The 18,720-nt window shown below is 46.0% G+C and overlaps 1 long non-coding RNA gene across 1 annotated transcript; it reads right to left on the bottom strand.

Annotated features, from left to right (window-relative positions):
* Nucleotides 1–929: 929 nt before the first annotated feature.
* Nucleotides 930–16,839, bottom strand: LOC141270926 (uncharacterized). Its single transcript, XR_012321770.1, has 3 exons — nt 16,693–16,839; nt 4,376–4,481; nt 930–1,156 (listed from the first exon to the last, which is right to left on the bottom strand). It is a non-coding gene; the product is annotated as an uncharacterized lncRNA (long non-coding RNA).
* Between the last annotated feature and the right edge of the window lie 1,881 nt (nt 16,840–18,720).

The following is an 18,720-nucleotide window of genomic DNA, read 5'->3' as shown; positions in this document are numbered from 1 at the left end:
GTGGCCGTAGCCAGTTAACAACTTGAGTCTGTTTTTCATTGGAGATTAGGCGTTAATTGTAAAGTCATTTCAAGCGGTAACGTGCGTTGATCGCTGCCAATTAACAGGCGGAGGAGCGCTGCTCTTTTAGTCTTGATTTAGACTTATTCTCTCCTGGAGATGGATAATTTGGAATCAAACCGTTAGACCAATTTTATTTTGTGGCTTTGAGTTTTGAGAAAAAAAAAATAATAATCAGCAGATGATTTTTTTCTGACATGTATTATTTATAGTAAATAATCAAAATAAAATTAAAAAAAAGTCTGCGCTTTCATTACCCCATCCCTCCCCCAAAAAAGTTGTACGCAATATGGTGTCCCACAAAGGTAATGTATTGCAAACCTATTTCCTCATCTATCATAAATCTGCTACAATTTTGTGGACATATACATTGCCGATGACCCTGAATGGGCCTACTAGCTCTCTCCCCATGATTCCGGCTCAAAACATGACTCCGCCACCTCCTTACTGACGTCACAGCCTTGTTGGGACATGGAGACCATCCACCAACCATCCACTACTCCATCCATATGGACCATCCAGGGTTGCACGGCACTCATATGTAAACAAGACTGTTTTAAAATTAGTCTTCATGTATGTCTGGGCCCACTGCAACCGCTTCTGCTTGTGACCACTGTTTAGGAGTGGCCGAATAATAGATTAATGCACGACTGCAAGCCTCTGGAGGATCCTCCACCTAAAGGTTTGCTGGGCTCTAGATGCACCAGCAGCTTCAGATACCTGTTTGCTGCTTTGTAATGGTATTATAGCAGCTGCTCTCTTAATCCTATTAATTTGTCTAGCAGAAACCTTCCTCATTATGCCTTTATCTGCATAAACCCATCTGAGCTCTGTATCAACCACAAATCTCTTCATACTATAATGATCATGTTTACGTTTTTGTGAAGTATCTAATGCTTTCATACCTTGTCCAAAGCATTGCACTTTTGACGCTTTTCGGCAGCAGGGAGATCCTATTTTCTTTCCCATATTGCTTGATACCTGTGATCTGCTTAATAATGTGAGAAGTCCTTCTTAAGTAGTTTTCCTGGGATCACCTGGCAAACTAATTATCATCGGTGTTTGAGATTGTTTATTTTCATTCATCCAAAGAGCCCTGAAACACAATTTTAATTGAAAACCAAAGAATTACATCTTTATGACACTTGAATCCAATTTGCATAATAATTTGGAACGCGGGTATAAGGCTAGGGCCACTTGGTGACTTTGGCCGAGACATCATAGTTCGCTAGGCATTGCTGCTAAATCACAGCGCAAAGCAAGTGATTGAGGTCGTATTGCGAATCGGAGAATAATGCAACAGCAACAATCAAGATGCAAAAATCCAACCTAAATGTTAGTTTTAAACAATAAAAGAGGTAAAAGAGGGCTTCCCCACCTCCACTAAAAAAACAAACAAATTTGTTATCACCGCATCCGTAACAATCCGTACTATAACACTATTTCATTATTTATTCTGCATGGTAAACTCTATAAACATATGAAAAACAATGTCAGAATTGTTATTTTTATTCATCCCGTCTCACAAAAAAAGCAATTAAAAGTAATTAGAAAGTCGTGAAATATGAGTCCTAAAATAGTACCAAGAAAAATTACAGCGCATTCTGAAAAAAAAAGAACAAGAAAACAAGCTGTCACACACTTCTTTATCTCTTTAAGGACCAAGGAACTTATCCTTTTGGGCTTTCGTTTTTTCCTTATCTTCTTTCAAGAGCCAGAACTTTTTTATTTTTGAGTGGACTCAGACGTCTCGGGCTTGTTTTCTGCGGGACAAGTTGTAGTTTTGAATGGCACCTTACATTTTACCATATAATGTACTGAAAAACGGGAAAAAATATCCAAGTGTGATGAAATGGTGAAAAAAAAATGCAATTCTGAATTCCACCATTATTTTTTGTTTTTACAGCATTGATTGTGCTCTAAAAATGACCTGTCCACGTCAGTCTAATCACAGCTATACCAAACATGCATGTTTTTTTTTTCTAATTTCTATTTAAGTAAATTTAGAATACAGCATTCTTTTTTACTTTGTGTTGCCATTTTCCAAAACCCATAACGTTATTATTTTTCTGTTGTTGCAGGCTTAGTGAGGGCTTATATTTTTGTGCAGTGAATGACCAATTTTGTGTTCATATGATGTTTTGATTGCTTGTTATTCCAAATTTTAGGGAGGTAAGTTGACCAAAAAAACACAATTGTGGCATTTTTTTTTTTATCTTTACAGCATTTAGCAATCAGGTTAATTAAATCAATATTTTAATATATCGGACTTTTATCAAGTCGGCGATTCCAAATAATTTTTTTTTTATTTTTTTTTTAACTTTATTTTTAAATGGAGGAATCGGGGAGTGATTTGAACTTTTATATATTTTTTTTAATTCCTGTTATATTTTTAAGAACTTTTTTTCTTTACTATTTTAGTCCTCTTGGAGGACTTAAACCTGCAATGGTTTCATCTTTTGTACTATATACTGCAATACTGTAAAGTGGACAGGGCAGTAGTCATGAGCGAGGGGCTGTTGTTCTCCCACACCCTGGCACCCCACAAATAATAAATAATGTCCTGTCTGTCATGTAGTCTGTGTGTTAGGCCACGGCCCCACTATCAGTATTTGGTCAGTATTCAGGCAGCATTTTTTCTCAGGAGTGGGAGCCAAAACCAGGTGAGGAACAATCAGATAAAATGTATAATAGAAACAAGTCACCAATTCTGCATTTATCACCCACTCCTGGTTCTGACTCCCACTCCCGAGAAAAAATACTGACCGAATACTGACCAATATTGATTGTGGGGCCGTGGCCTAATGGACAACACTCACTCTTGCTTCCAGAGGCTCCGTATGCTCCGCATTCCCGGATCCATATTCAGCCACACAGTTCACACCAAACTCTTGATCCCATTTCAACAATCCAACTTTACTTAATATGTTTCGTTCAGTCTTAGTCACAGCACAGTGTGTTACAGTGGTAACAGTTCCTGATGCCTGCGTTATTCCTCTCTCTACTGGCACTTCTTGCCCCTGGGATGTCCTGCCCGGCTCTGCAGCTTTCCAGAACACCAACCCGATTTCTGTCTGTGAATCCTTATCCGTTTTCCCCTTCGGTGACGAAAGTAAGGCAGGCTCCTCCATACCTTTGCCAGGCCGTAGGCCTCAGACATTACAGGATGGACCACCAAAATTGGTCGCTGCAGTTCTCATGTTGTTGTTTCTTTCCTTTTTCCCTTTGCTTCGTATCCTACGTGACATTCAGCCCACTGGCCCTGAACTCCTACTTCAATAATTCTTATCTACTCCAACCAATATTATCTCCAACTCTGTTTGCATCTATATATACCTAAAACCAGGAAATACTTCCCCTTACATTACCCGTGCCCCTCCCTAACTGGGGCTGTCCCAATATATGTTAACTATTACCTTGCTATAACTCGCTACTTCCTGAACTACAGTGCCCTCCACTGTACTTCCCATTCCTAATTATACTATTTCTTCATATTTTTATACCCAATTTCCTATCCGTATACTTTCCCTATGCTTAATACAATACAATACACTAGAGTCATTCACATCTAAAATAGTCATAAAATCATACACATTATATTATTTACATTATTATGCATAAACCGTAAAATACACAAAACGCTCCTGGTTTATAAAGGAGGAATGAAGTTCATGAATTGCCCCAGACATACCCTCACAATACCACGGTGAAACCGACATGACAGCAACTGGGGTCTTAGTAACTCATAGTCACCAATCAGTCCCTCGCATCGACGCAAGTTCCATTTAAATTCCGCTGTCAGTGATTGACAGTGGCATATTAAATGGTTAATAGCTGGGGTCAGAACTTTGCGTCAGATTCAGCCGGTATCTGCCGCGTGTGGAGGAAGCTCAGCTGCTGAGACCCCTCCACACCTGAGGACCACTTCCCAGGGCGTGACTACAATGTCCTTTTGCAGGAAAGCTAAAATAAAAACTGCAGCTACTGTAGATTGCTTGCTAAATAACTTGCTTCCTTGCCGGTCTGTTACTTCACACACACCCTGTGATGACAGAACAGAGGCGTAGCTAGGGTTTTGGTATGGGGGGGGGGCGAAATTTCTGAGTGGGCCCCTAACCAGGTAACCCTGATTACAAATACGGTGGCGCACGCAGAGAGTAGATGTAGGAGAACCTCAGCAGATGACCGTGCCATTACTGAAAATAATCTCTATACAAAGACCAGCACTGATATTACTGCCATATGGTGACCATATATTGATAGATGCCAGTCCTGCAGAACATATAAGAGATCACAGCACAGTTATATATAGTACCTTACAGATGATGTTCTTTCTGATTAAATTGTTCACTTTTCCCGTCTTTTCCATCTGGCCCAGACCGACATGATAACTTCTCCATCCAGGATTCAGAGTCTCAGGTCTGCAGAGATCACAACAAAGACACATTTGACTCCTTACATTTCAGGCACCGTCCCAATCTATTCCCAACCTGCATAAATGCCTCATCCTGCTGATACCCCAATACTGAGCCTCTGTTGCTGTATGTGTCCCTATTACTGCACCTACTGTGTGTTCTCTAGATGGTAAAACAAACCTCTAGAATAAAGTAATGCCATGTGTAAGTGTCCTAGAAAACAGTGCCAACTTTTTGCCCCCTAGAAAGTAATAATGCCCTCTGTCTGCCCCTTTGACAGTCACAATAACCTGAGTTCCCCTATAACAATAAGTGCCCACTTATCATTTAATAATGTCCTGAATCCCCCCCATGTACAGCTCCCCTCTACACAGTATGATGCTTTCCTATACATAGTATAATTACCCCTCACTGTATAGTACCTGTAGCGCCGGCGTCCCTGCCCTCTGCTAGGCAGGGACGCTGTTCCCCTCACCCTTCTGCTCCGAGCCCGGCGTCCTCCTCCCGCTCTGCTGGCAGCGTGCGCTCCTTCCCGGCCACCGTGCTTAGGGCGCGCGCGCGCTCCCTCCCTCTTAAAGGGGCCGCGCGCGCCGTCCTAAGGAGTCCCCGGCCAATGGCCGGAGGACTTCACCATATATAAGGCACCTCCTCCAAAATGGAGGTGCCCGAGCAATGTTGTTGCACTGTTCACTACTCTGCTTCAGCCCTCAGGTCCCGTTGCCAGTTACCTGCCAGTTACCTGCCAGAATCCTGCCAGTTTGCTGTCTGTTTCCTGCCTGACATTCCTCCTACCTGCTTGCTAGCCTGAGGTCCGACGGTCTGCCTTTGTACTCCTGTCAGTCTGTCTATGGACCAGCTTGCCCGCTCACCTGGGAGCGCACATCTGCTACCTGCCTGCTAGCCTACCTGGAGGCTCCGCCGTCACGTGCTGTGACCACCTGCCATTCCAGAGACTCCTGCCCGCTCACCTGGGAGCGCTCATCTGCTGCCTGTCTGTTGGCCTACCTGGAGACTCCGCCATCACATGCTGTGACCACCCGTTTATCCAGAGACTCTCGCTTGCTCACCTGGGAGCACACATCTACCATCTGCCTGCTAGCCTACCTGGAGGCTCAGCCATCACAGGTCGTACCTACCCTTTACCCAGAGACTGCCCCGGTCACTTGCCGTGACCTTCTGCCCGTTCATCCAGAGACTGCCCCGGTCACTTGCCGTGACCTTCTGCCCGTTCATCCAGAGACTGCCCCGGTCACATGCCGTGACCTCCTGCCCGTTCACCCAGAGACTGTCCCGGTCACCTGCTGTGACTGCCGGCCCGTCTTCCCTGGTCGCCACCCGCTCCCTTACAAGGACCGCCCCCTTGTATAGTAGCTCAGAGGTTCCGCCTCCCAGACCCGTTACAGTTTGCTCGGGCCATGGAACCCGGTGGCACCCAAGCTCCCTCACTCTCGGACCTGTGTAATGAACTGTCCGGTCAGAGGTCCCAACAGGAGTCCATCCTGGGTCACCTGCGGAATGTCAATTCTCGCCTGGACACTCTGACTGTTCCACCAGCAACCACCGCCAGTGCCATGACTCGCAATCCGGCAGCTCCGCTGCCCACCAATACTATGGTATCCTACCCCGGACCCCGGCTTTCTGCACCTCCTCGCTTCGGAGGCAACTCCGCTCAGGCTCGGGGCTTTATAAATCAGTGCACCCTGCACTTTGAACTCCTGTCCCACCAGTTTAACTCCGACCGGGCCAAAATTGCCTTCATCATGTCCCATCTCACCGGGGAGGCCCTGGCCTGGCTAAATCCTCTATGGGAGAGAGGAGACCCCCTGGTGTCCGACTTGCCTGCCTTTCTCACGGCTTTCCGGAAAGTCTTCGACGAACCCGGACGGAAAACCTCATCCGCATCTTCTCTGCTACGCCTCCGTCAGGGAAGTCTCACCGTGGGCCAATATGCCATACGGTTCCGTACCCTTGCCTCGGAGCTGGCTTGGGATAACGACGCTCTGGTATCTGTCTTCTGGGAGGGTCTGTCCGGCCGTATTAAAGATGAACTCGCCGGTCGAGACATTCCTACCTCTCTCGATGACCTAATAACTCTTGCCACCCGGATTGACCTACGGTCCCAGGAGCGTGCCAAAGAAGTCACCCGTGAGAGGAGGTTTCCACGTCTAGCTCCTACTTTTCAGAAACCCGTCACTCCCTCCGTTTCTCCCCAGGTACACTCTCCTGAGCCTATGCAGGTCGACCAGACAAAGATGGTCAAAACCCGTCAGGACTTACGCCGTGCCGAGGGGAGCTGCTTCTACGGTGGCAGTAAGGAGCACCGGATCCGTACCTGCCCGGAGAGGTCGGGAAACGCCTGTGTCTAGGTTCGCTCAGAGAGGTCGACCTAGACAAGAATAAATCCTCTCCATCTCTGCTGCTGTCAGTCTCAATTATCTGCGGGGAGAATCATTATTTCGAACTAGCCCAACTTGACTCTGGAGCGGCCGGGAATCTTATTTCACAGGCTCTGGTAGAAAAATACCGCATTCCCACCAAACCTCTGGCTATACCATTATCTGTCGCTGCTGTGGATGGGGGCCTCTTACCACGTCCCATCCAACTCATCACCGAATCCATAACTCTGCAGGTGGGAATGCTGCATTCTGAGAGCATCTCTTTTCATGTTCTGCCTGGACTCTCTCACGCCCTCTTACTAGGTCTACCTTGGCTCCAGAGACATGCACCCGTGCTTGACTGGCAGACCGGAGAAGTCCTTCGCTGGGGACAGGACTGTCATAAGACTTGTTTGGTTCCTGTTCATCCCGCCCGTCCTTCTCCTACCCCAACTAGTCTACCTGGACTTCCGATTCCCTATTGGTCATTTGCTGATGTCTTTAATAAAAAGGAGGCAGAGACATTACCCCCTCATAGACCATACGACTGTCCTATCGACCTGTTACCCGGTACTACGCCTCCCCGTGGGCGTATTTACCCATTGTCCGCTGCTGAGACCCGGTCGATGTCCGAATATATTGAGGAGAATTTGGCCAGGGGATTCATCCGGAAATCTAGCTCCCCGGCGGGAGCTGGCTTCTTTTTCGTAAAAAAGAAGGACGGCTCTCTCCGTCCCTGTATAGACTATAGAGGCCTTAACCAGATCACGGTGAAGAATAAGTACCCCCTTCCGCTCATTCCAGAATTATTTGATCATCTGAGGGGGGCTAGAATCTTCACCAAACTGGACCGCCGTGGGGCGTACAACCTGGTCCGTATCCGTCAAGGGGATGAATGGAAGACTGCATTCAACACCCGGGACGGCCACTATGAATATCTGGTAATGCCCTTTGGTCTCTGTAACGCTCCTGCCGTCTTTCAAGAGTTGGTCAATGACATCTTCCGGGACCTTCTCTACTCCTGCGTAGTGGTGTACCTGGACGACATCTTGGTCTTCTCTCCGGATCTCCAGACTCACCGGAGGGACGTTCGTCAGGTTCTGCTCAGGCTCAGGCAGAATCACCTCTTCACTAAATATGAGAAGTGCCTCTTTGAGCAGACCTCGCTTCCATTTTTGGGCTACATTATTTCTCAGACCGGCCTACGAATGGATCCAGAGAAACTGTCTGCCATCGAGAAATGGCCCCGACCGGAGGGGTTGAAGGCCATTCAGCGGTTCCTGGGCTTCGCCAACTACTACCGCCTCTTCATACCGCACTTCTCTTCCCGGACTGCCCCAATTTCCGCGCTCACCCGTAAGGGCACTAATCCCAGAGAGTGGCCGCCCGAAGCAGAGGAGGCCTTTCTTTCCTTAAAACAGGCCTTCTCTTCCGCCCCGGTGCTGCATCGCCCAGATGGCAACAAGCAGTTCTTCCTGGAGGTTGACGCCTCCTCCTCTGGAGCCGGAGCGGTACTTACCCAAAAATCATCTTCCGGGAGAATGGTAACTTGTGGCTTCTTCTCCAAACTCTTCTCCTCTTCTGAGCGCAACTATTCCATAGGAGATCGAGAGTTATTGGCCATCAAGCTGGCATTGGAGGAGTGGCGTTACCTGCTCGAAGGGGCTCTTCACCCGGTAATAATTTACACTGACCACAAGAACTTGGCTTACCTCCAGCATGCCCAGAGACTTAACCCGCGCCAAGCCCGGTGGTCCTTGTTTTTTGCTCGCTTTGATTTTATTCTTCATTTTCGCCCGGCTGACAAAAACATCAAGGCGGACGCCTTGTCCCGATCCTTTCTGGTGTCTGATCTCGAGGAAGAACCGAAACACATCATCGATCCCGCCAGAGTAATGCAGGTGGCTCCCGTGAGTCTAAATCGTCTCCCTCCCGGTAAGACGTTCGTATCAGTACCTGATCGGGAGAAGATCCTACACTGGGGTCACTCATCTAAACTAGCTGGCCACGCCGGTCAGAAAAAGACCCTCCAGCTTATTACCCGACACTACTGGTGGCCTACCCTGCACAAGGACGTAATAGACTTTGTTTCTGCCTGTGTGTCCTGCGCCCGCAACAAGGTTCCGAGACATCTGCCAGCCGGTCGCCTCCTTCCGCTTCCAGTACCTGCTGCCCCCTGGCAGCATATAGCAATGGACTTTATAACTGATCTCCCCGTCTCTGCCGGTTGTACGGTCATTTGGGTGGTCGCTGACCGCTTTTCCAAGATGGCACATTTCGTTCCCCTGCCATGCCTCCCGTCTGCACCCGAGCTGGCTAAAGACTTTATCCGCCACATCTTCCGTCTTCATGGACTGCCCCTCCACATAGTGTCGGATCGTGGGGTACAGTTCACCTCACGCTTCTGGAGAGCCACTTGTAAACTGCTAGACGTCACCCTGGACTTCTCCTCCGCTTACCACCCACAGTCTAATGGTCAAGTGGAGCGGATCAATCAGAACCTGACCAGTTACCTCCGGCACTTCGTTAATGCCCACCATTCAGACTGGGTGGATCTCCTGCCATGGGCCGAATTTTCTTACAACAATCACGAGAGCGAATCTTCCTCCAAATCCCCGTTTTTTGTAGTCTTCGGTCAGCATCCTCGGATCCCATTTCCCGTCTCCACTTCGGTGGACAATCCGGCTGCGGAATCTCTTGTTAACAAATTTTCCTCCATATGGGAGAGTACCCGGTCTGCACTCCTTCTGTCATCCGAGCGTATGAAAAGACATGCTGACAAAAAACGTCTGGATCCTCCTCAATTCCGTCCAGGGGATAAGGTCTGGCTCTCGTCCAAGTATGTCCGGCTCAAGATTCCTTCCTATAAGTTAGGGCCTCAGTTCATCGGTCCTCTGGAGGTCATCAGTCAGATCAACCCGGTGGCCTATAAATTGAAACTCCCGGCCAACTTGCGGATCCCTAACTCCTTCCATGTATCTCTCCTCAAACCTGTGGTACTTAACTCTTTTTCCAAGCCTACAGGTACGCCTCCTGCTCCGGTTTCCGCTGAAACCGAATTTGAGGTAGAGAACATTCTGGCCACCAAAAGGGTAAGAGGGAGGACCTTTTTTCTAGTAGATTGGAAGGGGTTTGGTCCTGAAGAGAGAACGTGGGAGCCCCGGGAGAACATCCATGCCCCTCTCATCCTAGCTAAATTTCTCTCTGGCCTAAAAAAGGGGGAGCCTAAAGGGGGGGTACTGTAGTGCCGGCGTCCCTGCCCTCTGCTAGGTAGGGACGCTGTTCCCCTCACCCCTCTGCTCCGAGCCCGGCGTCCTCCTCCCGCTCTGCTGGCAGCGCGCGCTCCTTCCCGGCCACTGTGCTTAGGGCGCGCGCGCGCTCCCTCCCTCTTAAAGGGGCCGCGCGCGCCGTCCTAAGGAGTCCCCGGCCAATGGCCGGAGGACTTCACCATATATAAGGCACCTCCTCCAAAATGGAGGTGCCCGAGCAATGTTGTTGCACTGTTCACTACTCTGCTTCAGCCCTCAGGTCCCGTTGCCAGTTACCTGCCAGTTACCTGCCAGAATCCTGCCAGTTTGCTGTCTGTTTCCTGCCTGACATTCCTCCTACCTGCTTGCTAGCCTGAGGTCCGACGGTCTGCCTTTCTACTCCTGTCAGTCTGTCTATGGACCAGCTTGCCTGCTCACCTGGGAGCGCACATCTGCTACCTGCCTGCTAGCCTACCTGGAGGCTCCGCCGTCACGTGCTGTGACCACCTGCCATTCCAGAGACTCCTGCCCGCTCACCTGGGAGCGCACATCTGCTACCTGCCTGCTAGCCTACCTGGAGGCTCCGCCGTCACGTGCTGTGACCACCTGCCATTCCAGAGACTCCTGCCCGCTCACCTGGGAGCGCTGATCTGCTGCCTGTCTGTTGGCCTACCTGGAGACTCCGCCGTCACATGCTGTGACCACCCGTTTATCCAGAGACTCTCGCTTGCTCACCTGGGAGCACACATCTACCATCTGCCTGCTAGCCTACCTGGAGGCTCAGCCATCACAGGTCGTACCTACCCTTTACCCAGAGACTGCCCCGGTCACTTGCCGTGACCTTCTGCCCGTTCATCCAGAGACTGCCCCGGTCACTTGCCGTGACCTTCTGCCCGTTCATCCAGAGACTGCCCCGGTCACTTGCCGTGACCTCCTGCCCGTTCACCCAGAGACTGTCCCGGTCACCTGCTGTGACTGCCGGCCCGTCTTCCCTGGTCACCACCCGCTCCCTTACAAGGACCGCCCCCTTGTATAGTAGCTCAGAGGTTCCGCCTCCCAGACCTGTTACAGTACCCCCCACACAGTATGCTGACCCCTTAGTAGCCTCCAAACTTATGACACTGTATGATGGCCCCCGCACTATACAAAGACCCCACATTATCTCCCACACTGTATGACCCTAACTGTAATCCCCACACTGTATAAATAGCCTACATATAGTATAATGCATCAGATAGTCCTCATAAAGTATAATGCACTCCCCATAAGCAGAGTGTGTAGTATAATGCTCCCCCATAGGCCTCCATATAGTATAATGCACCCCCATAGGCAGAGTCTGTAGTATAATGCACCCCCATAGGCAGAGTCTATATAGTATAATGCACCCCCATAGGCAGAGTCTATATAGTATAATGCACCCCCATGGGCAGAGTCTGTAGTATAATCCCCCCCATAGCCAGAGTCTGTAGCATAATCCCCTCCATAGGCAGAGTCTGTAGTATAATCCCCCCATAGGAAAAAAAAAAAACACCTCTCCTCCTCGTTCCCCCGCTGCTCCAAGTGTCCGCATATCTTCAGAACAGCGGGCGCCAAGTGATGATGTCAGTGACGTCAGACGCAGAGGGGGACTATGGGAGAGGGAGTGTCGCGCTCCCTCTCTCATCACTGAACTTGCATTGAGGGTGGGCGGGGGGCCCCCGGTACCAGCATCAGGCCCACTGCCTACCCTCCTGCTCAAGGGCCCCTTAGCGGCCGCCGGACAGTGCAGGGACATCGAGTCTCCCTGCTCTGCCCCAGGCAAAATGTAACTGTGCCGCACATGCCGATACAGTTACACTAGCGTAGCTCCAGGTGGGCCCCTCAGAGTTTGGGGCCTGGGGCCACCGCCCCCTCTGTCCCCCGATAGCTAGGCTACTGTGACAGAACTCTCTGAAGGCATCCTTTCTTTCTCCAGCTCTCTTTACAACCTCCATGAACTTCTAAAACTAGGAACTCATATACTTGTCCCCATTACTCCTCCCTAACTATGGGATGGCCCTACAGTTAACCCTGTCACCCCTGACTAACAGGAACTGCAGGCTTCATGAGGATAAAATATGCAATAAAATACAATTTGCACACAATAAAACAATAGGGGTCTTCAGAGAGGGCACAAACCCATCTTCTCCACCTTTACAAGTACAATTACCCTTTAAGGCTCAAATAGGCATTTAACTATTGCAACACGGGCTACAGCACTGAAAGAAGGATAGATAATTCAGCTTTAATGGTAATGCCCACTGAAGTCTGAACCTGCAGCTCCATAAGCAGAAAAGTCAGAAAAGCAGATCTAAAAAAATTTTAAGATTGCAGAGAAGTAAAGTTATGAACCTAAAATCTTCACCTGTTAGACATAATGGGAATCATGGAATCAATCTAACATGATAGGGGCTGACTTGGAGCTGATTGATGTCTTTCAGACTGCCACTAACATCTGTCTACTATTATTAGCCATTCATCCCTCGCTACACACTAGCCCTATACATGGATGAATTGATTTTTCATACCTAAACCAAATCATCCCATTTCAGTAATAAAACACAGAAAACTTGTAACTATGACTTGACAATCAATCATCACAGTTTAGTCATCCTGCAAATATAGCTGAAGAGGAAATGACAGCTGTCAGCGTACAGTAATCCAGAACAGAGACGCTTTTGTTACATGTTCGATATAGGGATACATACCATAGTTTATAGCATTTATCTACTGAATATAGAACATCGCTGTATTGTTTTATCTTTTCCTCACTGCAGACTGTAGATGTCACCCTGTTATTGGAAACCACCAGCAGACATGGTCCCTAAGTGCTTAGCTGTATTACCATAATGTAGGGAAGCAATCTGTATCCTCTCTATAAGTCTATTATACAATGTATGGCGTACAGCCCACATTTACCAAAATACAAATCAGTAGGGTAAGCTCTATGCAGACACTGAACAAGCAGGAATTGGTGGGAAATTTCAGTTTTGAAACATGCAGAAGTAAGTAATGTATAGTATAATAGTGTAATAGTGAGTGCAGCTCTGAAGTATGATATAGGATGATCATTATAGGATGTAACTCAGGATCAGTACAGGATAAGTAATGTAATGTATGTACACAGTGACTCCACCAGCAGAATAGTGAGTGCAGCTCTGGAGTATTATACAGGATGTAACTCCGGATCAGTACAGGATAAGTAATGTAATATATGTACACAGTGACTGCACAAGCAGAATAGTGAGTGCAGCTCTGGAGTATAATACAGGATATAACTCAGAATCAGTACAGGATAAGTAATGTAATGTATGCACACAGTGACTCCACCAGTAGAATATAGTGAGTGCAGCTCTGGAGTATAATAGAGGATGTAACTCAGGATCAGTACAGGATAAGTAATGTAATGTATGTACACAGTGACTGCACCAGCAGAGTAGTGAGTGCAGCTCTGGAGTATAATACAGAATGTAACTCGGGACCAGTACAGAATAAGTAATGTAATGTGTGTACACAGTGACTCCACCAGCAGAATAGTGAGTGCAGCTCTGGAGTATAATACAGGATGTAACTCAGGATCAATACAGGATAAGTAATGTAATGTATGTACACAGTGACTGCACCAGCAGAATAGTGAGTGCAGCTCTGGAGTATAATACTGGATGTAACTCAGGATCATTACAAGATAAGTAATGCAATGTATGTACCCAGTGACTCCACCAGTAGAATAGTGAGTGCAGCTCTGGAGTATAATACAGGATATAACTCAGAATCAGTACAGGATAAGTAATATATTTACACAATGATTGCACCAGCAGAATAGTGAGTATAGTCATTAACAGGCCGCAGCAGTCCGGCGGCTGGTGGAACGGTAACATCTGCCCGGATCACAGAGTGGCCTGTGCTGGATCCAGGTGGGTGCTGGAAGGCGAGCATGTCTAAGTTTATTTTTTACACATTCAGTCCCCTGGGCAAACTTTTATTTTGCCTGCACAAGCCCTTTAAGGGATTGGTCCATAATAATACAAAACAATCACTACTTCTGATATCACAGAAATGAGACTGGTGTAATACAGAGACCTGCCTGTGGAGAGCGCCAGGGAGCTGCAGAAGTTGCTCTGTCCTGGAGGTAAATAGGACACTGGGATCATATCAGGTCTTGGAGCAGGTAGGAAAAGGATTATGCAACACAAGATAGATCAGAAACTGATACATTGTATCTAGAGCTGTGTTCTCTGCTACTAATCTTGTCCTGTTTTGTCTCCTCGCTCCTAGTGACCAAACCTGGCATTCTGTTACCTGCTGAAAGGCCTTCAGAAGTCCGCTAATAGTCTTATATAAATTATACTAATCCCTGTCCTCAAAATATTTTTGCTCAAAAGTTCCAACACTTTATTACCTTCAGCTAAAATATTGTAGCAAATATTTGATTCTAAAAGTGTTGATTATTGGAAATACAAAATAATATCCTTAATGTTTATTCTCATTTCCCCTTCCAAATAGCTGAAGATGCAGCACAGATTTCATAATCCTTTTGTACTAGTTGAGGAGTTTCTCCTAATCTCAGTGTCTTCTGAGTATTACACTAATGACTATCATAGAAATAGAGCAAAAACTGCATCAAATTCAACTACTAAAATACTGCCCCCAATTTTCAAAAATATACTTACTATAGTAAATGTAAAAGTATATAACTAATACACATTACTGCCTCCTATGTACAAGAATAGAATTACTATATTACTACCTTATATAGTGGTTTGCAAAAGTATTCACCCCCTTGGCATTTTTTGTGTTTTCCTTGTAGAGCCTCCTTTGCAGCAATTACAGCTGCAAGTCGCTTGGATTAGTCTCTATGTGCTTTCTACATCTTGCCACTGGGATTTTTGCCCATTCTTCATAGCAAAACTACTCCAGCTCCTTCAAGTTAGATGGTTTCCTCTGGTGAATAGCGATCTTCAAGTCTGACTACAGATTCTCAATTGGATTAAGGTCTGGGCTTTGACTAGGCCACTCCAGAACATTTACACGTTTCCCCTTAGAGCACTCGAGTGTTATTTTAGCAGTATGCTTTGGGTCATTGTCTTGTTGGAAAGTGAACCTCCGTCCCATTCTCAAATCACTGACAAACTGAAACAAGTTTTGTTGAAGAATATTCCTGTTTTTCCACCATCCATCTTCCCCTTCGACTCGGACCATTTTCCCTGTCCCTGCTGCTGAAAAACATCCCCAGAGAATAATGCTGCCACCACCATGATTCACTGTGGGGATGGTGTTCTTGAAGTGATGAGCTGTGTTGGTTTGGCACCAGACATTTACTTTGGTATCCAAAAATCTATTTTGGTCTCATCTGACCACAGCACCTTCCTCCATACATTTGGGGAGTTTCCCACATGTCTGTTGGCAAACTCAAAACTGGCTTTACAATTTTTGTGTTCAAGTTTTTTCTGCCCACACTTCCATAAAGGCCACCTTTATGGAGTGTATGGCTTATTGTGGTCGTATGGAGAGATACTTTAGTCTTTGCTTGGGAACCCTGCAGCTCCTTCAGGGTTACCTTTGGTCTCTGCACTACCTCTCTGATTAATGTCCTCCTTGCCCAGGCTGAGGTTTTGGTGAACGGCCTTCTCTTGGCAGGTTTTTTGTGGTACCATGTTCTTTCCATTTGATGATGATTGATGATGGATTTGATGTTACTCCGGGGAATCATGAGAGATTGGGATATTTTTCTCACTTCACTTCACCAACTTCACACACAAATAGGATTACAAAAATATTTAAACACAGGTTTTAATGTACCAAATAGGTAAAAAGCCAAAGGGAGTGTTTGAATACTTTCGCAAACTACTGTACATACAAAAAAGGGACTACTATAATACTGCTGCCTATATATGAGAATAAAAACACCATAAAACTGCATCCCATGTACAAGAATGTAAATACCATAATACTGCCCCCTATGTACAAGAATATAACTACTATAATACTGCCCCTATATACAAGAATATAACTACTAAAATACTGCCCCCTATGTACAGGAATATAAGTACTATAATACTGCTCCTATGTACAAGAATATAACTACTATAATACTGTCCCCTATGTACATGAATATAACTACTATAATACTGCCCCCTATATACAAGAATATGACTACTATAATACTGCTCCTATGTACAATAATATAACTACTATAATACTGCCCCCTATGTACAGGAATATAACTACTATAATACTGCCCCTATATACAAGAATATAGCTACTATAATACTGCCCCTATATACAAGAATATAACTACTATAATCCTGCCCCTATGTACAAGAAAATAACTACTATAATACTGCCCCCTATGTACAAGAATATAACTACTATAATACTGCTCCTATGTACAATAATATAACTACTATAATACTGCCCGCTATGTACAGGAATATAACTACTATAATACTGCCCTATGTACAAGAATATAACTACTATAATACTGCTCCTATGTACAATAATATAACTACTATAATACTGCCCGCTATGTACAGGAATATAACTACTATAATACTGGCCTACTGATGTATTTTTTACCATCATTAGTTTCCCATTGAGAGCCATGGAGCGCTATCACACGTGCACTTGGGTCCTGACATCAGGCGTTTCCTGCGCCTTTCACTGTAGATAATACATGCTGCCTCCATTGGGGCTCATTATATCTTTGTAGAAATGGATTTGGCTGATTTTTCAGCCGCTTTGCCCTGAGCACTGTGTATTTCGTATGCAGGCTCCTCCTAAGCTGTTATGTAAGTGTTCTCAGGGAGATGCAGCGTCTTAGATTTGGCAAGAAAGAAGGAAGAAAAAAAAAGGTTTAAAAATCTGAGGACTCTGAGTTGTATCTTGGGTGTTGGTCTTGTCTGGATCGGGCGCTCAGGAGGAGTCTGTAAGGTTCCCTGAGATTCTCTCATCGTCTCTCACCTCCCGGCTGCTTGTTATGAGGATCCTGATTGTTTTCGAGCTGTCAGACATGTATTGGGACGGAGAGAAATTAAATTGTGGCGTCTTACAACAAGGCTCCTGAGCCCGAAGGTGAAAATGATCTGATCTAAGTCAAGAGCGAAAACAAGAAAGAAGTCAGTGTAAAGAGCAGGGACCCCTGTGTATTACTGCATGTGAAATCCCGATATATGACCCCACAAATACTCCGCTGATGGGGCAGAAACCCCCTTTCCCCCACACACATATAATAGATTTCTGACATTGATCCCTACAGTGGCCATTGGGACTGTACATGTATTGCACAGCGATCCCTATATCTGCACTTGTCTATGGAACAGTCTCCGCATAATACATCAATCCGTGCTATTAACTCTGCTTTTCATATTAGTTATATAAATATATATTATATATGAAAACTCTCTCTGCATTGAATATTTGTCCATAAAAATGTCTTTGTATCATACAATGATTAGGACAATGAACTCCACAGTGTTATATTCGTTCAATGAAACTGTCTCTGCATTGTGGATCGGTTCAGACAATGGTTCCTGCATTGTTCCCTGGGCCACAAAGGTCTGCATTGTACACGGATATTCGATTCTTCCCCTCCCCCTCAGTCTCTGCCTTGTATATTGGTCTTTACTTTGTGAATTGGTCCATATAATGGTCTCTGCATTATACTTTGATCTCTTGAAGTATATGTTCTACAAAAATCTCTGCATTACATATAGGTAAATTGTCCAGTGCTGTGCGCTTCTCCCTTGGCTAAAAATTTCCAACCAGACTCTAATTAGAACTACAGTGCCTCTACATTATACACATGTATAGCACAGTCTCTACATTGTACATTGGTCTCTAGCACAATCTCTACATAGTATACTGGTCCCTGGCACAGTCTTTACACTGTACATTGGTCCATGGCACAGTGTCTACATTGTACATTGGCCTCTAGCACAGTCTCTACATTAAACATTAGTCTCTAGCATAGTCTCTACATTGTATATTAATTCCTAGCACAGTCTCTACATTGTACATTTGTCTCTAGCACAGTCTCTACATTGTACATTGGTCTCTAGCTGTCACGGGTGTGTCAGAAGTGACAGACAGTCGCCCTGCAGTTGGTTGTAGATCTCTACATTTGGCATTACAGACATCTTCTTAGAGGCTGTCTTTAGGACCCAGCAGCTACCTTCCTCTGGCTAATTAACTCCCTGGCCTGGGTGTATAAATACGTGGTGTGTTCTAGAGGGAGGTGCCGGCAATATTCATTACTACTTGTGAAGGCTTTAGCAAGAGCAGTACTTTGTCCTCTCTGGAGCTTGAGGACGTGTTCGCATTTGTCTGGAGTCGTCTAAAGCTAAGCAATTTCCCTGTTTGTCCTAAGTTGTTGTCTATAGTGTTTAGTGGAGATCGACTAGTCTCTACATTGTACATTGGTCATTACATGGTACATTGGACATTCGTCCCTGGCACAGTCTTTAAATTGTACATTAGTCCCTAGCACAGTTTATACATTGTACATTGGTTTCTAGCACAGTCTCTACATTGTACAATGGTCTCTAGCACAGTCTCTACATTGTATATTGGTCTCTAGCACAGTCTCTACATTGCACATTGGTCTCT

This window comes from Phyllobates terribilis, unplaced genomic scaffold (assembly GCF_046119375.1).
Source record: "Phyllobates terribilis strain yellow unplaced genomic scaffold, ASM4611937v1 Scaffold_5__5_contigs__length_657084704, whole genome shotgun sequence".
Classification (NCBI taxonomy): Eukaryota; Metazoa; Chordata; class Amphibia; order Anura; family Dendrobatidae; genus Phyllobates; species Phyllobates terribilis.
This window is presented reverse-complemented; position numbering and strand designations above follow the sequence as displayed.